Source organism: Triturus cristatus, chromosome 6 (assembly GCF_964204655.1).
Source record: "Triturus cristatus chromosome 6, aTriCri1.1, whole genome shotgun sequence".
Classification (NCBI taxonomy): Eukaryota; Metazoa; Chordata; class Amphibia; order Caudata; family Salamandridae; genus Triturus; species Triturus cristatus.
The window spans coordinates 1629166161-1629188005 of record NC_140589.1 but is presented as its reverse complement, the minus strand read 5'-3'; positions in this window follow the sequence as shown (position 1 = coordinate 1629188005).

Below are 21845 nucleotides of genomic sequence, written 5' to 3'. Positions count from 1 at the left end.
AGAATGCCTGTGTTGCGCTCCGGCTTTAGGAATGCCTGATTACAACAAAGCGTTTTCGCTGTTCTGCCATGAAAGGGAAGGTTGTGCTCAATCTGTACTCATACAGAAACATGGAGGAGCCCATATACTACTGGCCTATTTCTCAGCTACTCTAGATCCTTTAGCTTCAGCGTTGCCTCAATGTCTCAAATCCGTTGGTGCAACAGGTATCAGTATTGAATGATGTGAGAGCATTGTGATGGGTCATCCTCTTACAGTGTATGTAACACATTCAGTTGAGCTTTTGATGACGATAACCAAGACACGGTATTTTACCAATAACAGGTTGACAAGGTACGAACACGTGCTTCTTGCTGCTGAAAATGTAACCCTGAAGCGGTGCTCTGTGTTGAATCCTGCTACCTTGTTACCTCTTCCAAGTGCTGATGGGGAAGAATGTGAAGACCATGACTGTCTGGATGTCACTGAACTATGTACGAAACCAAGGCCTGACATTGCCAATGAGCCATTGTCTGATCCTGATCAAGTCCATTTTGTTGACGACTTATGCTTAAGAGACAATGAAGGAAATCTGAGAGTAGCATTTGCTGTCTGTACCATTTCCAGAGTGGTGGAAGCTGATTGGATACAGGGAGTACATGCCTCACTAGTGGCCAAAGTCATTGCCTTGACACCTGCATGTTGAGTCGCTGAACAAATATGAGTCACGATCTATATCGATAACCAATACCCGATAGCCAATACGGGTTTGCTGCAGTTCATGAACTTCAGAAAATTCAGGCACTTGCGTAAGGGGATGGGAAGTGAGTTCCAGTATCGAGGGGCCAAGTAGGTTTCGCCACCAGCGCGTAGTTTGTTAAAACGAGGGATGACTAGCAGAGCCTTCTCTCCAGAGCGTAGAGATCTGCTTGGTAGCTAATGGACGAGTTTTTCCTGCCAGGTACCTAGGACCCCTATCATTGATTGTTTTATGGACCAAGCAGCAGATTTTAAACTTGATTCTTTCACGGATGGGGAGCCAATGGAGGCGTCTCAATAATGGTAGAGATGCAGTTCTAGGAGGCATATCGAGGGCCAGGTGCGCTGCCGTGTTCTGGGCCACTTGCAACCAATTTAGCACAGTATTGTTTGCAGCTGCCAAAAGTGCATTACAGTAGTTGAGTTGACTGACTACCAGACCTTGGATCAGGGTCTTGCGTACTGACAGGAGGAGAAGATGGAACACTCTCCGTAGAAGCTTCAGCATGTAAAAGCAGGTGCTTGAAGTGGTTGCAACTTAATCTCTCATAGATAAGGAGTGGTCCAGATAAACTCCCAGGTTTTTTGCCTTGGTTGTAGGGGTGGGAGCAGGGCCTAATTCTGATGGCCACCAATCATGGGACCACAAAATTTGTGCTTTGCCCAACAGAAGTACTTACATTTTATTGGCATTCAACTGGAGAAAATTCTTAGTCATCCAGTCAGAAAAAGCTCGCAGACCATCAGCAAAGAGCTGTTTTGTCGCCACAGAAGTAGTGTCAAATGAACAAATCAATGATCTCTAATGATATTTGCAAGAGGGGCCACATATATATTAAATAGTGTTGGACTGAGACACGAGCCCTGTGGTACCCCCTTCATAAGGGATCTAGCATAGGAGTGGAAGGGACCCAAATTAACGGTCTGTGTGCGCTGCTCTAAAAAGCTTGAAAGCCATTGGAGAGCTGGCCCAACAATACCAATTTTAGTAAGTCTTTGCAGTAGCTTATGGTGGGCTACAGTATTGAAGTCTGCGGACAAGTCCAGCAGCACTAATGATACTCCTTTTTTATTACCTAGAGAAAGTTTAATAAAGTCCTTGAAACCCATAAGGGTAGATTCGGTACAGTAATTTGGTCTAAAACCAGACTGTGAGAGGTCAAGATATACTTGGGATTCAATATGTTCCAGGTAATGGTTTAATAAGGTGCATATTGAAGGGGCGAGATTCTTGGCTAGTAGGGCGAACACTCTGGCTGACATAATGTCAATAGGGGAACCTGACTTAGCAGTTTTTAGCATCTTTTCAACTTTAAAAACCAAGCCAGCTAAAATGGCGTCTATCTTTCAGGAAACTGTAAAAAAATGGGATGGAGGTGTCTGAAGTACTGCATTTCTGACAGGAGAACTGGGTTGTTGCCGCATGAAATGCTCATGGGGAGAGCTATGCGTATGCAGGGCGTGCCCGTCAACGTGCTTGTGAACCTTTCAGATGATTTAGTCCTTTACTACTGTAAACGATTGGCTCACGTGGTGTATTCAGGTTGAAGCAGCGGCTGCACCAACATCAAAGGATCTCTGCCACAACCTGAACCCAGGGGATTGGGTCCTTATCAAGAGGCACATGAGGAAAAACTGTCTTGACTCTTATTGGCGTGGTCCCTACCAAGTGAAACTGGTGACCACGACTGCTGTGAAGTGTGGCGGAGTGCTGAATTGGATACATGCCTCTCACACACACCAAGTTCTAAGTCCCTCTGATGAAACAGCTGCTCCCCCAGAGGAATTTCCAGCCATGACTGAAAGGTCGTGGGAGGGGACAAGCCAAGCTGTAGAGGTACCTGAAGAGGCTGGAGTCACACTGGGTCGATCTGAGGGGGATCAAGGCACACAAGACCCTGTCATAGACTCTGAGGGAGATGGAACCGTTGCATGTGACAAAGAGTCTGACTCAGTGGAAGAGACTGGTGTGACAAAAGGTCAAGTGAAGTTGTGGGAGAAAGCTGCAGCAGGTGAGGCCTGGCCTGTGAGACAGAGGAGGAAGAACCTTAGATTCGCCCAAGTGGAAGAAAATATAACATTTGGAATCCTATCGAGGAGAAGGAAGGGCAAGTGGGCTAGGGAGGTCTTCTGAACTGCAAAGAAAAGACTGCTGAATACGAGTTTTCCAAGTCTTCAAGGGTTACTCAAAGACTTTGTCAAACGTGATGAGAAATAGTGAAAAGAGACTCTGTGTGCTATTCTACTACTTAAATAGTGATCCGAGCCATTCTAAAATGGAGTCTGGAAATTCAAATCATAGGCACAAATTTAGTGTAGGTGCACTCATTTTAGAGGTGATTGCAGTAATAGCTGTAGTCATTAAAGAGTAAGTTTTGAGTGCACCTGAAAGTGAGGTGCAGGGGATTAAAGTACATGGGACAGCCACACCTACCACCGCTGTTCCAAAAGAGATAGTTTTAGATGGGTAACAGTGAGGAAAGCTTTGCATATGACAAGCTGAGAACAGTTACACTTCACTGTTTGTAGGACAGAGTGTGTGTGATCATATATTTTTGGTCAGTTTGCATGGTACCGGGAGCATACTTTGTGTGTGGAAAGAATGTATATGTGTGCCTGCCAAGCAAATGCTATGGTACGTGTTATTTGGCGGTCGTGTTTCCAAATATATACCATGTGGCTGACTTGGAGAGTTCAGAACAGAGGTCAGCGAGCAGGGAATAATGTGAATTGAGTGCTGGAGAGGTTTTGCAACATGTCTTTGGAGCAATATTTCCTAGTCTGGGAGTAGTGCTTAATGATGTCAGGATTAGAAGACTGTCTACTATAGTGGATAAGTTTTGTTAACACAGCTAAGTCTCTGCTACTCATTGATAGGGAGATAGTTTCAATAAGGGCGATGGTGATGCAGAACAGGTTTACATTAGATGTCTTACTCACAAAAGAGAGCAGAGTCTGTTGAATGCTGAAGGTCCAACAGTGTTGTACTTATATTTCTGATAAAAGTAAAGACCTGAAGGGATATATTAGTATTATCACTGATTAACATCAGGAAATACAGGATTTGGAATGGCACAAGGCGAGGCATTTGGATACCTCCTTAAGAGAAAGAAGGATGGAAAGGCTGCAGGACAGTTACTATGGAAATTTGAAACAAATGGAGGAGTTCAGACAGAGGAGGTTGGCTGCAATATCTGTTTAGATTGGTCTACCCTGCAGGGGTATTTTGAAAATGTTATGACGACTCATCGTCACCATATGGGGGAACTGATGGAGCAGAGATTCCGTATTTGCATATTCTTAGTTGTAGGGGTGCATCCTAATCATGTGTAGAGTGCACCAGCATATAATCTTGCTCATGTAAATGTAAAGTGGTAGGTTTCTGAATTGTGATTATGTATCTACGTGATGTATTTTAGGGTACTTACAATTGGTAAATGGATGTAACTAGCAGAAAACGCTAACTTGGAGGAACTGTGTTCTGAGGTTGACATTACTCTTGTACTAAATGTGTTCAATAACAAGAATTTCTATAATTGTGGTAAATGTATTAACTGAAATGAAATGTAGTTATGCAACTTGTAATGTTTTGATAAGTTCTCATGTTGACCAGAGTGGTTGGCCTGAAATGCAACCCCTAACAACTCTCGCTTTAGAATTAACATCCTGAATTTCATGTGCACTGTTTTCTTTCCCACGTTTTGTATTGCAGGTGAAACAGCATTCTTTTAGGCAGAGTAATGTCTTTGTTTTAGCAGTCAGGCAAGGAGAGAAGAAGTTACAATTGTATGGCCTGAAGGCGATAAAGGAAAGACGTAGGTTTCACACAGGAGAGCATGAGAACCAAGGAAAAATTGTTGCAAAAGATGTACATGTAGAAGACCATGCAAAAGTATGCTCATGACTGTACCACATAAATGCAAAGGTGTGCATAATGAGAAAACTACCTGTGGGTAACTGACTGTTGGAACTAGTGAAAGTGCCTACATCTTTCTTGCTTTTTGGTGATGGTAGCTTTATCCTACCTAATCCATCTTGACAGTGGAGGGACTTCTTAAGAATGCTCTTCGACTGACACCTTTTTGCTCTTGATTCAAATTGCTTACCCATTAATGTAAGGATGTCATCTCAAGCGATAATGTAGGGATAGATTTGATGCTTTTCCTTCATCAACCCTCGATGCAGGACTTTGGGCTCTTGCTTCCTAATCATATGTATCCTCTTTCTCTAAATAATTTTTAATTAATGTTGCACCATCTGAATTGGGTGCGTAAATTTAGCTTTATGCTGTTTACTTTGTATTTCTATAATATCATGTTGAGGTGTGTTTATGTCCAATTATTTTTGTCATTGTAATAAAACAAACTAACCTTCCTAAATTGTCATCTGGTTATTATGTATCCCGAGTCAGTATTTCTAAATTGCCTGTGCTTTAATGATTTCTCCCATTCACACTTTCATGCTGCCAAAAAGATCCATTGTAGAGTGCCTCTAGAGAAGTTCCTGAATGATTACAAGCAGCCCTCTCATTGAGAAACCCAACCTCTTTCATTTTTAAGCATCTCAAGTCGTTGGCAACACCTCAGATATTAATTGAAACCTACATGCCACACAGTCTAGCTTTCACTTAGGAATATTTGTGCTGTTTATTATATTTAAGCAGGCAAATTGTCTAGCTCTATCTGCACTTCCTAATTTTCAGTATTTTGAGACTTGGACAGTGTCATAGACACTAACTGAAATTCTTGTGTTGCACTTTTTAGGTCTGGCATTAATCAAGACCTTTTGATTTTACTGAAATATGTATAATATACATACATATTTTCAATCACCTCTTTTCATTCATTGGTCTATTGTTTTGTCATTTACTTTTTGCTTCCGCCCACTACAACATATTGCAGGGGGCAGTGTGTCAGCCTATTAAAGCCACTGGTTAACTTCACTTTGAGTGACTGAATTTGTTCTCTCACAAGGAGCATATCCATACCCAAGGTAGTTCTCTTTGGTGCCAGTGTTTTTGTTTTTACGTTATAATTATTTTAGTGTTCCCTTTTTTGTTGAAAGCATGATGTGATATCAGGATCCTTCTGCTGCGCATTCCATCTTTTTCAGATCCAATCTCCTGCCAATGCTTTTGTAAATTCATTTTTCAGTGTTTTGCTTTTCTGACTGCTGCTATGTCACAGCATACCAGATTTTTTTTATCCATTTGAAACTGTTCTGTATTAAGTTGCTGGAGCGGGGATTCTTGAATCTCAAACTCTGGGTATAATCATTATACAAACTCAGCCACTGGTTGTATGGACCTTTGTTAGTCGACTAGGAGATTGGGTAAGGAGCTATCATTTACATTAATTTCCATAGACAGTGAAGTCCAATTGAGACTTCACAAGAAGCGAAAAAGAGAAGTGGAATAAATTATAAGGGATTTATTAACAAATCATTAAGCATTCATTTTTATTTAGTCATTATTATTACGTATTTAAATTCTCTAACAGTTTATATTTCAAAATAAGGTAAATCGAACGTTAGTCTGAAGAATGCAGAATATGCAACAAGTGAGTTCCATAAAGGAAACCCCTTATCTAGATTAAAGAAGGATAAGACGTAAAGGGCATTTAGGTTATATAGTAATTTATCATCTTCAGAAAACCAAATGAAGGTTTCTAATGAAAGAATTGGAATGTTCAGGCATGAAGCTGTTGCATTCATGCAGATTAGCAGAGTTGAGGAATATCTTCTCAGTTCGAAGTCAGCAAGCATCTCTGGGGTCTTCTTCTCCTAACTAGTCTAAGGAACACACTGTCTTAATTCAACAAAGTCTAGTTGCAACATTTCAGCACGTTCCTACTCTCAGGAACCAATCATTATACTCCAAAAGCTGGTAGAAGGTGAACTCCCTTATTTCCAATGTTAATACAATGATTCATGCACGGCTACATCCTTGAGTTGTTACAATGGGTAGAATATCTTGTTTAGACAGCTCTTCCCAGGAGTCGCACTTCCTAGCATCTTCTTCTCCTCCCAGTGAGAAATTCACTATCAATCATCTAATACATAACAAATGCCTATTCACTAGCTAATAGAAGACTTCAGGAAAATTACAGCATCTCCAGTGGGAAGACAAAAAGGAAAATATATTGTGCAAAACAACCACACAAATATGTGAGCAGGTCTCTTTAGCATTAAAAGTGTAAAGTTGACATTCAAAATTATATTAATATTAGACTAACTTAATTCATTACAACATGTTAACTCGAGTCTTTGCTTATAATAGCTAAGTATGGTTACCTACCACAAATTATAGGATATATGGGCACATATTATTTAATGTTGTAAGTCTTTGTCAATGAATGCGTTTTTGCAACAAAAAAAATGACACTCCATCAAAAGTTATTCTCTTTTTATGTTTTCTTTATCTCTATATGTATTTATTTCTTCCCTTTTTTCTTTCTTTCTTTCCTTCCATCTTTCTCTTTCCTTCTTGCCTTACTTAATTTGTTTTTCCTTTTCTTTCCTCTTCTCTTTCCTTCTCTTGTTCCTTCTCTCTCTTTATCTCCTTTTCCTTCTTTGCTTCTTCTGTTCCTTCTCTCTCTATTTCTTTTCTTTCTCCCTTTCCTTATTGTCTTTCCTTTGCTCTTTGCTTCTCTTTACTTCTCCCTTTCTTTCCTTCTAGCTTTCCTTCCTTATGTCTCTGTCCTTTTTTCTTTCTTGCAAATTTTCTTGCATTCTTTCTTTTTTCTTTCTTTCTTTCTTTCTTTCTTTCTTTCTTTCTTTCTTTCTTTCTTTCTTTCTTTCTTTCTTTCTTTCTTTCTTGAGGCTTGCAGCCAATGCCATACATATGAACTTTTTTAGTGTTAGCCAAGACCTTTTGATTTTTCTAAAATTATGTGTATAACATAGTTACTTATAGGGGTTTCTGCCAGACGTCATCCATTAGTAAGTAGTTGGTGTCAATCAAATGTTTCTTCCACCCACTCCTGCATAAATTAAAGGGCAATGTATCAGTCAACTTTGGACATTGGGTGAATTTCCTGTGATTTACAGCATGCTATCCTTTCACTAGGTACATATCCCCATACAAAGTAGTTCCACTTTGGTGCCAGGGAGTACATTTGTAATGCACTTTCTTTAGCCCAAAAATGTTTTTTGCCTGTAGCATTGTAGATTGATAAGGATGCTGCATATTCACAAACAATGACATTTCGCAAAAACCATGATAAAATAAAAAAAGAATTGCCAGAAGGCTGGCGGCCATCGCCAGGTATATTTGCTTTTCAAATGCTTGTTTTATCTTGGACTTTGGAACTTTTGCTCTGACCTACATTTTTTAGAGCTTTTTAATTTTGATTGTCTAGTCTGTTTTGTATGGCCTTCAGGCTGAAAAAATGAATTATTACTGATTGATTGCTTGATGTAGACAAACTGACCCTGGTTTTCTTTCAGGTTTGACACCAGTGCTGAGGGATGTTGCCTTGTATGACAGAATTCCTAGCTGTGCTGAAATTCCAAAATCCATCCTGGGTTAATAATATACAGATGGCTGATGCAGGGGAGATTGGAGAAGGACTTCTTTTTACGGAGGGAAAATGTAGATTTACCCAGTAATTTATGAAGCAAAGTCTTAATTTTTTTAAAGTCTCAGAAGGAAGTATTGTGCTTTTAATTCTTGCTTTATTTTCAAGAGCAGCAGTCCGGATATATAAGAAAAACCTACAAATCCAATAAGGCTTAGGAAACACAGCCAATGGGATAAAGAATGTAGCACACATCGACAGCCAATGGCAACCTAGGAACACCTATAAAACCTAGCTTGACAGCGACAAGCCCTCTTTTCTTGTGCGAGAAGTTAATAAGTATTGAATAACAGAATAAGCGAAAACACAGTAACCAGTGCCATTGTCAGGGGAAAAGTTATTGGCAAAAGTTAATCAATCCAGGTCTCATGTAAACATATGGTAATGCAAAAGATACAGAAGAACACGGAGGTCTGGAGTTGAGGAAGACTGCAGGCAAGCACCAGGATGAGATGTGAGAGCCTTGAGAGGAAGAATGCAGAGGTGCTGGAGTCATTGTCAAGGAAGGAAAGAAAATGAAGTTAATCAGTGTTTAGGCGGGATAATACGCGTCTCCATGTCTTTAATATAATTCAGAATTTCCTTCATAAATTACTAGGAAAATATACATTGTATTGCAAGACTGGAGGCTCCTATTATGCTTGTTTAAAGCATGTTAACAACAACAAAAGAAGCCATGTGTACAGGTTTGCAATAGAACATTCAACTAGACCAATCAGCTGATCTCAGAATGTCCTCAAGAAACGAGCCGACCCAAAAAGCTTTAGAAGCCATGGTTCCTTTGAAAGAATGGGCACCAAAGATGGAAGTATCGATACCTGTCAAAGACATAACCCACTTCACCCAACGAACTAGGGTAGGGGAAGAGACCGTTGTGTGTGGCTTTCTAAAGGAAATAAGGAGTTGTGTGTCTGAGGATGTTCTGAGATCAATTGTAATCTGCTCATAGATTTTAAAGCATTGTCCAATACATAGTTTAGGCTAATCAGGAAAATAGGGATAAAAAACAGAATTCAAATTTGTCTTAGTGCGTCTACGAACAGTAAAGAGAACACCTGTGGGCGTAAACTGGCGAGAGGAAATATCTAATGCTTTAACATTAGACAAACGTTTGATGGAAATCAGATATAATAACATGGTAAGTTTAGCTGATAACATTTTTAGTGAAAGGAGAGCAGTATCAGGCCAGGAGAGAAACAAATTCAAAATCACTTTCACATCCCACAAAGTACTGTATTTAGGAACCAAAGGATTGCTAAATTTTACTCCCATCAACAGTGGACAAACAAGCTGATGCTCTCCCATCGGTTTTCTGTTGACATAGGGATGATTAGTAGAGATGGCACATCTGTACACGATAGTCTGGTACGATTTTTGGCTGCTAGCTTCCGCTGCCAAGAAGTTGACAAAGTAAGTTATATCTGCTGAAAAGGGATTCATATTTTTCCCACAAACCAGCTTGCCCCTAAAGTCCAAGCTGATTTGTAAGCTTTTATAGTTTCCAGGGACCAGGATTTATTAATGTACTCTGAAGCTTCTGGGGAAATGAAAGGGAAAGATCAGGAGATCCTGTTATCTTCCAGGCTGAAAGAAAGAGGGAGTTGTCTATGACTAGGTTGTGTGGAAGACCCGAGGGGTCCATGCGGAGATTGGGAAAGGAAGGGAGAAGAACTAAAAAATCCATCACCATTTTCAGGAAGGGGGGACCCCACACCTGTGATTGACAGAAAGGAGCTACCAGGACGAGAACAGCTTGTTAACTTCTGACCTGTGCTAATACCCTGTTTATCATCAGGTAAGGTGGGAAGGCGTCATTGGTCGAGACGGACCAGTCCTGAGGAAAAGCTTCTGAAGCTAAGGCCAAGGAATCTGGCCGCCAACAAAATAATTTAGCAGTTCAGGCAAGAAGCGAACAAATATGTGATGTAAAGAATCAAACATTGCTGCTACAGAGTCTGATACAGAATTGAACAAGTCTGCTACAGAGTTTAGATTTCCTGACAAGTATTCTACGTGTACAGAAATGTTTAAGAGGCAGAATTCCCAAAATCCTTTTGCCAGTTCTATCAGGGGTTTTGATCTGGTACTGCCTAGATGATTGATGTAACAGACAGCAAAAACATTGTACATCCAAAGAAGAATGAAGCAACAAACCTTGATCTTGAATATAGTTCTTTTCTTTGACATGCATCCCATGTCCAGTTTATGGACTCTTTTAACAGAGGTAACCCAATCTAAAAATCTTGGCGGGTTGGGGGATGCCCAATTTAGACAGATTTCCCTTCTTGCCCGGAGAATTAAAACAAATAAAAGTGAAGCGTGGCAATTTGATAGCATATTATTAAGACTGTCTTCTGGCAAGATTCCAAAGATAACTAAAACCAAGCTTACCTTAATTTCTTGGCCAATTACATCTGAGATTGTCTTACCCACTTGGCACCAGAAGTCCTGGATCTGGGGACACTGCATAAACATGTGCACATCCTCCGCACTCCCCAGGATACACTTCAAGCAGGCCTTCTCTCCTCCTCCCAGCTTAGAAAGCCTCCTCGGGGTGCAGTAGACTCTATGGAGTGTAAAGAGATGATTTCTCCTCAATGGGGCAGCCTTGACAACCCTCCATAAAGTGCACATAGATACTTGCCAATAAGATGTGACATCGCTGGAAGGCAGATCTCTTCTCCAGGGCTGCTCCATAGGCGTTAACAGCGGATCTCCTTTAACTAAGAGCCAGTCCCATTTTGAAACTTCTTTGTGTTGATGGAGGGGGGCTAGTAACTTATCCTCCAGCTCTTCATTCGCAACTCCATCTTTGCCCTGGTTAACAGCCCAACCCAACAGTTGATAGAATTTAAATCTGGAGAGCATTTGGTTAGTTAGAGTGTTGAAATAATCCCATGGAAGTAATTTATTATCTCGCATAAATTGGCCCCATTTCTGTATGCCATTTTTCCAAAGATGGGCTGATAAGCAATCCTTAAGGCACTCAGGGGTACCTGGCCCATTCCAGATAGGAGCACTTAAACTATAGTATGAAATTCTGAAAAGCTTCCTCAACTAAAACCATAATTCGCAGGCAGATCTTAACACCTTCAGTTTAACTTTTTTAAAGTACTTAGGATGTCCAAATTTGAAAAGAAACCCATCTCCCCCCTGAGGAACACTATTTGACATAGCTAAAAGAAAAGAAGAATAACAGGAAGAGTCAAATAGGAGAGACCTCACATTCTTAAAATGGAAGACCCAACTATAAAAGCGATGGTCAGAACTGGCTATACCCCCAGCTAGTTTCTCACATCTCAATTTCTTCCATGCAATCCTGACCCCTTTGTTAGACCAAAGAAAACTATTTATGTCTGACTGTATATTTTTCTGAGAATCAGAGCTGAATAATAAAGGGATTGTATCGAAGATAAAGTTGAGTGTTGGCAGAACAGACATTTTGACGAGATTGGAATGGCCAAGAATTGACAATGGGAGGTTACTCCATGATCTTAATAGGGATCTGATCTCTTTTCTTTTAACCTTCAAATTAACCTGGGCCAATTTATCAATGTCCTGAGTAATTTGAATGCCTAAGTATCTTATTTGCTGCTGAACTAAAGGTGAGCTGGATTGCAAATTCCATTACATGATTTCTGCTTTTTGTGGGTTAATTAAATAGCCAGATATCTTCCCAAAATCTATCAGGAGTTGCTCCAGCTTTGGCAGGATTGCTGATGATTCTCTCATGAAAATCATCAAATCATCGGCATATAGGGCCAGCTTTTTTACCCATCCCCTATAGTCAAATGGAGCAATGCTTTGACTGTCCCTGATGTTACATGCCAGTGGTTCTATATAGAGATCAAAGAGGAGGGGAGAAAAGGGGCAACCCTGTCTAGTTCCTCGCTCCTGACTAACTAAGTTGGTTAAATTTCCGTTAACTATTATCCATGCTGTGGGAGATTTATAGATGTTCCTGATGACCCTTAAAAAGTTTTCACCTAGGCCAAACGATTGAGCTATATGGGGTAAGCAAGACCAGCTCACCCGGTCAAAGGCCTTGGCCGTGTCAAATGCAAAGATAGTGAGCGGCAGCTTATTAGCTGAGGTGATGTTGATTGCTCCAAGCAGCTCATAAGTTAAATCATGAAGCTGGCGTACTCTAATAAACCCCTTCTGGTCTGGATGGACCAGGTAACCCATCATGTTGTTCAATCTCCCTGTTAAAATTTTTGCAAAGATTTTATAATCACAATTCAGCAGGGTGATGGGTCTATACGATTCACATTTTTTAAAATCTTTATTGGGCTTCAAAATCAGAGTAAGCACTGCCTCGTTTCAAGAATTAGGGATTGGAGTGTTATTAGAGAATAGTTTCTCCATGACGGGAGCGAGTGTCTCATTAAGGACAATGTAAAACTCATTAGGAATGGCATCTAAGCCTGCAGCACTGCCTCTTTTTAGATGTTTTATTGTAGTTTTTATTTCTTCTAGTGTAAACTTTTCATTTAACCGTTGGGCCTGGTCGCCAGATATAGGCTGTAAGGATACTTTGTTCAAATAATATTTTGTTTGGGAGTCTGAGACCACTAGATCTTCAGTATACAATGCTTGGGAGTATGATTCACATGCTTTTTCCATATTAGCCCTGTCTGAGATTAGCTCCCCTGTTTCTGTGTTATGGATCTCCTTGATTAAATTTCTGGATTGGTTAACACGAGATTTCCAGGCAAGGAGTTTTCCACACCCTTCTCCATATTCATAATTCGCTAGTTTACTAACTTCCCATCTTCTTCTGGTGATATTGTCTAGATGGTCCATCATCTCTTGCCACTTGGCTAAGACCTCAGAGTTTTCCTCCCTCTGCTCTCCATTATTTTGGTTGGCCGCTTGATTATATAATGCTCTAACGATATCTTCTTCCAAAGACTTAAGCGTTTCTATAGATTCCTTATGAATTTTAGCAGAGATACTAATGACTCTGCCTCTAATAAATGCCTTATAGGCATCCCATATTACCTCTATGTGAGCCAAAAGATCATTTTCTTCAAAAAAGAACAATGCATCATTCTTTAATTGTTCGACTACTGCAACATCTTTAAGAAGGGCTTTATCAAACGTCCACATTCTTATTACAGGGTGTCTAGTAAATTTTAAGTCAATTAAGACTGCTGAGTGATCTGATACATGTTCTGGGATATGTGATACGGAGCTAACACTATTTGTCAGCCTAGAATATATCAGAAAGTAATCAATTCTAGAGCGATGACCATGTTTTTTATTATGAAAGGTATAACTCAGAGGGCCAGTTACCGTCCGGCTTTTTGTTCTCCAGATATCTACGAGGCTTAGATCGTCCATCAGGACTCTAATCAGGGTACCCATTTTAGTGGGTACTATTCCACCCCCCTTTGACCTATCAAGAGAGGGATTCAATAAAATATTAAAATCGCCACCCACAATGATCAGCAGATTAGATTCCAGTCTGTGTTTGGACCATAGTATTCCACCAGAGCCACCCAGTCATTTTGTATCTTAATATAAGCCATAATCCATCACTCCCATTATCTATCTTGGTGGAGCCCAAGATTACTTTGGCCGATTTCTTACAAATAATAGCCACACCTTTGGTGCTGTAGGGTTGTGTGGTATGAAGAGAACTATCAATCCATCTCTGCTTAGAGACAGCCGCCTCCCATTCATCAATTGTGAGGTGAGTTTCTTGTAGTATAATAATATCAGAATCAGATTGGCTTAAGTATTGGAAAATCCTTCTTCGTCTACCCACTACCCTGAGGCCATTAACATTCCATGTACAGATTCTAGTTAGAGCAACTTCAGACATTTGGGGCATTTGAGGCAATCCAATGCACCCTCTCTCTTATCCGGGAGAGCGCACTCTGATCTCGAACTACTCCTTTCTTATTAACAACTTCCTTGAAACTGATATACTTAAGAGGACTTTTTCTTTTTTTCCCCTAATTTGCTCCCCACCCAGTGAAAAACCATCATAACATTTTTCTCGTGTGTGCCCACCCCTCCCTCCCAAGGGAACCCTCCTTATCCACATTGGGTATGATGTAAGTTAACCCCTGTGAGCTCACTACCCATTCTCCCGGCAAACCGATATTTATAAGTAAACTTCCTTAAAAGATTATCCCTGATCTTTGATTTGATCAATGAAGATCCCTACCTCCTTTGGGTCTCTAAAATTAGACATTTTATTTTTCTACATCACCCTAAGTAAGGCAGGAAACTGTCGTACTTTAATATTCGGGACCGCGTAGGGGACAGGGCCCTACCCCTGTCTATCTTGGTATTAGCGAACCGCAAATGGTAAATGCGGCATGTACGAGTGCTTTATATATCGTTCTAGCTATGAATGCACTGTGTACACGTGATTCAGCTTCACTACGCGGGTTCCATTTTGGAAGCAGTGGCCATCTTGTCATTGCCCTCACATAGGCTATGATGGAGTTAATACGGGCCTCACAGTACATGGGCTTTCCCTCTGACTTCTCTGTGACCTGGGCAGCTGGCTCTGCTGCCCCGGGTCAAACCGGTCTCACGAGCTCCCCTTCCTCCGTCCACCTGTGATTAGCATCAGGGCTTGACCCGTCATAAAACCCTTTCATTCTACACAAACCTCCGGCTAATCTCTTCTACACCTGCTTGTTCCTGCTTTATGACTTGTTTCCCAAAACAGGAGATGCTCATGTTTATTGGGGGGTCTATTTACTTCAAACGTGGGATCTGAATCTTACTGTGTAAATCATTGTGGGCTGGCCGAACTGGAATGTGGGATGGTCATCATGACTCTGCCTTTTCGTTTGTAATGTATACCCTTATATGACCATATCGTAAACCAAGGAATGTGTGCCTGGAGCATGATATTTTGTACTTAAGGAGAAGTCCGTTCCTATGATTTGCAGCAGTCTCCTGAGAACATACACGCTGTTGTACTTCTAGGATACCTGTCATTGGTCTGCAGCCAATAAACGAATCTTTGACTTCACCCAGAAGACTCTGTGTTTCTGTAGGTCCGGAACAGGGTGAACCCAGAAGTCATAGGGTGTGTGCCCCTGCACCGCTGGGTCTAAAATACCCAGTACTTCAGTTTGGCGCCCAACTCGGGACGATTTCAGCGGTACCAGTCCAAGCCAGAGGTTCGTGAGGAGCTTCGTGTGGAAATTCCGGAGGAAGGCCGCCACTTCATCGACCCCTGCATGTCGACATGGTCCGAAAGTCTTTTCTGCGAGGTTCTCCGCGTCCCGACGGCTACGAAGGACTGCTGCCCTGATTAATCGACCTGTTTTGGACCCTTGACGAGTTTTGAGAGAGCGAAACAATCGAGAGAGTCTTCTGGTGACGCCATCGATCAGCAATATTCAGTTAAGTATAAGTGGAGCGTCTCCCATTTGTTTTGGTATCCTTCGGGATCATTTGAATTGGTACTTTGGAGTTTGCAAACGCCAAAACCAGAGGACTCGTGTATTCACGAGGCTATCGTAATCGATAATCCTTTGACGTTTGGATCTAGACTAGTGAGCAAAGATGCCTGGTTCTGGACTATTTGGTAGATTATTCTGTTTGGGTTGTGGAAAAGATTTCCAGCTAGAGGAATCATGTCCGGTTCCTCCGGTTGGAACTCCAACTTATGAGCTCTATGTGAAACATGGCGTAGGCCCCATTGCATATAACGAAGTGTGGATCCACTACACCAGGAAAGATGGTGTTTTAAAATGGCCCCAAAATGGTAGTTTTGATACCGATATTTTAGATAATTTGGAAATTAAATTGTTTAAGAAGAAAGCCCGGCCGGCGATGTTTGACTCTTTCCGCTTATGGCGAAAGGAAGCCAAACAGAAGGAAATCAAGTTAGCGAAAAAGAATAAGAGAGAGAGAGGTATGTCAGTAATGCAAGCAGCTGTACAATTTAAAGACAATGAAGAGGAGCAAATGAATGAGCAATTGCACAGGCAGCGTAAGTTAGGGATTGACAAATGTTACCCAGCTTTGCCACATTCTAAGTAGGATGAGTCAGAAGAAAAGGAGAAAGATCCCCTGATGTCACATTTGTTGAGTTCGCCACCCCCGTATGCTCAAACTGCCACGGCGCCTCCCCAGCTTGTAAATATGCCGCCTCCAGTGCATGTACTGCAAGCCTTGCCGCAACCGCCAGTTGCTTTGCAGCCAGTTCCTATTCCTGTAGCGCAGTCCTCTCAAGCGCCTCCAGTTGTGCTTCCAACTGCCCCCGCACTTCCTGCGACTTTGCCTAATCCAGTAACTGCCTCCCCTAACACTTTTCCTTCCACCACTCCAGTACCTGTCTCTACATCCTCTTTTCTTCCCTCTGTTTTTCCCCCTGTTCTTGCCTCAGCTTCTCCTTCGGCGCGACAGCGCTTAGCTAATGTGGTTACTACATTAATGTCTCCTCTCTTTGGGTCATCTGGTGCAACTCCTGGTGTACAGCGTAAGCAGTTGCGCAGCCAATTGCCTAACCCCGATGAGAAAAAGGTAATAGATCACATGGCGCGTAGATGGATCGTTTTTCCTTCGCTGTATGATGTGGAATCAGTTGTCAACACTTTCCATCAATGGGATGCCCCGAAACAGAGATATGTGTTTGAGAAAATGTGCGAAATTCTCTGTGAAGAATTGGAGGATAGTGGTAGAAATCCGAACCCGCAGGAATTGTGTAGAGTGAGGTTCGATTTTGGAACTGGTATAATTGTGGACCGCGAAGTAGATAAAGCAGTTGCGGTTGTATTGTCCTTAAGGAATGACGATTGCCAACAGTCATTGTTTGAACAAGAGGTCCTTGGGGGGAAAAAGGCAAAAGCGCGACAATACCCTATGAGAGAAGTTCCCCCGGTATGGAAGGAAGCGGTTGCAGCTGCCGGTGGTAACCCCGCTGTGGCAGCGCATTTCCAGCGTGTTTGGGTGCATGTTCCATGGAAGCGCTCTGAGGTATTAGCGCTTAAGCAGTCCTTGCCTGATCCCCGTAAAAACCCAGCAGGTTATTATAAGGAGTTGTCACAGACGGCAGGGTCATGCATTATGAATCTGGCCGACATAGACATGTTGTTTGGTAATGTTGTTCCACAGCCTCTATGGGGATCAATTCGTAATGTAGATCACAATGCAGAACTAGGGGATACATGGACTAACATTGTTGCTGCTGATGCTAGACAAACTGGTGGTGCGAAACCAGAACCTTTAGTAGCTGAATTGCCTGGTAGAATCATCACGTATATGAAGACAATAATGCCTGCGATGCGCGTAAATTGGGATAAGTTATCTGCATGCAAGCAGAAGAAAGATGAGACAGTGTCAGACTTCTTTACTAGGTTTGAAGAAACGTTTATTGATCACAGTGGGCAAGATATGAGTACTGAGGGTGGCTAGCGGCTGTTTGTGGATAAGTTTGTGCAGAATTTACTTCCTGACCTGTGTAAAAAGTTAAAAGATTCAGAAAGTTCTTGGGCTGTTTCTTCTTCAGCGCAAATACTGGCTACTGCACAGTATTATGAAAATAGAGATAAAGACGAGAAAAATAGAACGGAGAAGAAAACGAAGGAATTAAAGACAAAGGTCCTTTTACAGCAGGCCTATCCGCCACGTGGAAGTGGTAATAATTATAGACAACCCCAAGGTGTCTATCACCAACCCCAACAGTTTCAGACGAACCAGCTAATGAACGGGTATTACCAACCACGTGTCCCTGTAGGTCCCAACCAATGTTCATACTGTAAAGAGGAAGGTCATTTTAAATACAGTTGCCCTAAATTAATGCAGCGGAACGGTAATATGTATGGCGCAAGAGGTAGGGGTGGTCAGCAAGCTCCTAGAGGCCGAGGGCGTGGAAGTGTTCCCCAGAACGCGCGTCCTCTGCCGCCTCAAAGTACCATCAATAGCTTTGATCAGCAAGCTAACGCGATTAGCAATACGGCTCAGTATTATAATAATGATTATTATGCAGAGGACGGTGATACAGAGAATAATGATTACTAGGACAGCCATAGACAGAGAGAGGGAGTTGTTTCAGTGCCAGTGGATCAGAGTGGACCGTATGTTGAGGTGACTACAGCAAATGTAACTGAGCCTTTTCTGCTAGACACTGGTGCTGCAAAGAGTTCAATCATGCATTCAAAACTCCCTGGCGCACCTTTGTCTGGCGATATAAATGTTTCAGTAGGTTTTTCTGGCGCCCCGGTTAGGAACCCGATTTCCAGTCCCATGTCACTTTCTGTTGGACCTTGCAAGCTGAAAGCACCCCTGATCCTGACAACAGGTTGTGGTGAGAATTTGCTGGGATTAGATTTGTTGAAAAGATTGCACGCTACACTGTATTGTTCTCCTTCAGGAGTACAACTTACATTAGGCAAGAAAGTGATTTCCCCAATGTATTTGTCTAAAAACACGATGCCACCTGAATTGTCATCCCTTCCGGATGCCCTTTGGGCTACTGGTCCCAATGATGTGGGCCTCTTGGAAATACCGCCATATGTGGTGACTTTAAAGGCTAATGTCAGACTGCCACGTATTCCCCAGTACAAGATCTCTAATGAAGGGCAGAAAGCATTGTTAGACATTGTCAGCGACTTGATTAATAAGGGTGTGATCGAAGAGACAAGAGGCAACGTTTGCAATAGTCCGATTTTACCTGTCTTAAAACGAACGGATCCTTCACAGCCACCTGTTTACAGATTTGTGATCGATCTCAGGGAGGTTAATAAGATTGTTGTGCCACAGTTTCCGGTTGTCCCCGATATAACTGCCTTGTTAACGATGATTCCAGCCTCTGCTGCGTGGTTTTCAGTGATCGATTTAAAGAATGCTTTCTTTAGTATCCCAATTGCAGAAGAGAGCAGAGATATTTTTGGTTTTAGTCTGGGAGGCCGAAGCTTCCGCTTCAAACGCGCTCCCCAGGGCTACTGTGAGAGTCCATCCATATACAGTCAGGCTCTGAAAGCGCAGCTTGATGCACTTGTTTTACCTAGTGGCGCTATCCTGATTCAGTACGTGGACGATTTACTGATCGCCGCGGATACCGAGAAGATTTGTAAAGAAGCCACATTGTCATTGTTGCGCCATTTATCCGCTTTCCATCACAAAGTGTCTCTCTCTAAGCTGCAATATTGTCGACAAGAAGTGACCTACTTAGGTCATCTCTTATCGAAGGAGGGAAGGAAACTGACCCCAGAAAGAATTCAAGCTATTGCACAGTTGAGTGTGCCGAAAACACAGAGAGAAGTGCGTGCTTTCTTGGGCATCACCTCATACTGTAGGCATTGGATCCCTAGTTTTTCCTTATTGGCAAAACCTTTGTTAGCCTTAACATGCAAAGACACACCGAATCCTATCCCATGGTCTGAAGAGTGCCAGAAAAGTTTTGTGGAATTGCGTAATGCATTATGTTCAGCACCTGTGTTGGGTACTCCCGACTACAGTAAGCCTTTTACATTGTATGTTCACGAGAAAGATGGATGTGCGTTGTCAGTGTTAACACAGCCTTTTGGCGACAGACCGCGCCCATGCGCATATTTTTCATCTACCTTGGACCCTGTAGCAAGGGCATTGCCAAGCTGTCTGAGAGCGACAGCTGCTGCAGCGATGTCTATCCGACAATCTGCTGGTTTGGTAATGGACAACACATTGATTGTCATGGTTCCACACGCTGTAGACACATTATTAAATAGAACCAAGACACAACACTTGACCAGTGCACGATTATCGGGCTACGAACTTACACTGTTAGCTAATCACATACACATAAAAAGATGCAATACGCTGAATCCAGCTACATTGTTGCCAATTCCAGCAGACTCAGATGAGATTGAACAGCATGACTGTCTGTTCAGAACAGAAGAAGAGACGAAAGGGAGAGTAGATCTAAAAGATACTCCCCTGACTGAGTGTGATGGCACTTTATGGGTAGATGGGTCCTGTTTTAAACTCCCTAATGGTGACACGACTGCTGCATATGCTATCACGACTTTACACACGGTCGTGGAAACTGCACGAGTGCCACATAATTCGGCCCAAGCAGCAGAATTAATCGCCCTCACGAGAGCATGTGTGTTGTCTGAAGGAATGAGAGTGAATATATACACAGATAGCCAGTACGCCTTTGGCGTGGCTCATAATTTTGGGCGTTTGTGGAAGGAGCGTGGGTTCCTGACGTCGCATGGAGCTAAAATTCAGAATGGCAAGTTAGTGAATGATCTCCTTGAGTCACTGACCCTACCGTTGCAAGTTGCGATCATGAAATGCAGTGCACACAGGAAAGTCACAGATGATGTTGGACGTGGGAATGCGTTTGCTGATGAGACCGCGAAAGAAACTGCACAGAATGTTTAGACTAGAATGTATGTTGCAGGTCCCGCAAGATGGGTTAATGATGTGGGAATGTGTGAGAACACAATAGAGAGTGTGAAGTCGCTTCAAGCTGAAGCCACAGAGGAAGAGTTAAGCAAGTGGAGAGAAAGTATGGGTAAGTTGGATGAGAATGGTTGTTGGATTGATCTGACAGAACATAGGCGATGGTTGTTGCCTGATGCATATGTGCTTCCAGTGGTTACTATGGCACATGGAATGGCACATATCAGTACGAAAGGTATATGCAAGTTGTTGGCTCCAGTATGGCAGAATGCTGGGATTCCCAAGTGTGCAGAGAACGTGGTCAAGAATTGCATAGTATGCTTGAAGTACAACCCTGGTAGGGGAACCCCAACTCCGGCTGGTCACTTTGCACCCCCATCATGTCCATTTGAAGTTTTGCAGCTGGACTTTATTCACATGGAAAGATGCAACAATCTGAAATATGTACTGGTGGTTGTTTGTGCTTTCTCAAAATGGATAGAGGCTTATCCTCTGAAAGATAACACTGCCCTATCCACAGCCAAAGCCCTTGTGAAGGAGTTTTTCCCTAGGTTTGGGATGCCAAGAATGGTGTGGTGTGATAACGGAAGTGAGTTTGTGGGTAAAGTGATGAAGAATGTATGTGAAGGGCTAGGGATAAAGCAGAAGTTCCACGCTGCAAATCACCCCCAATCAGCTGGATTAGTAGAACGCTACAATGGAGCCTTAAAGCTCAAGCTGGCTAAAATCCAGGCGAGCACCGGTCTTAAATGGCCTGACGCTCTGCCTTTAGCACTCCTGTCCACCAGAATGACCATACACTCACGAGTGGGACTTAGCCCTTATGAGGTCGTCTTTGGCCGCCCGGCTAATGTATGGGGCGTGCCAAGACCGGCGAAATTTAGCGAAATAGAACATCCAGTACTGCTCGATTACCTGTATGATTTGACTGTTAAACTGCGTGTTTTGCACCAACAGGTACATGATACCCTTCCCCAAGCCTCTGAACCTCCTGGACACCCTATCAACCCTGGTACGTGGGTGCTAGTCCGAAATTTCCAGCGCAAGAGCAACGACGAGCCTCGCTGGATCGGCCCTCATCTTGTTCTTCTTTCAACAAGATCAGCAGTGCGAGTGAAAGGGAAGAAGCACTGGATTCATGGTACCCACTGCAAAATAGTC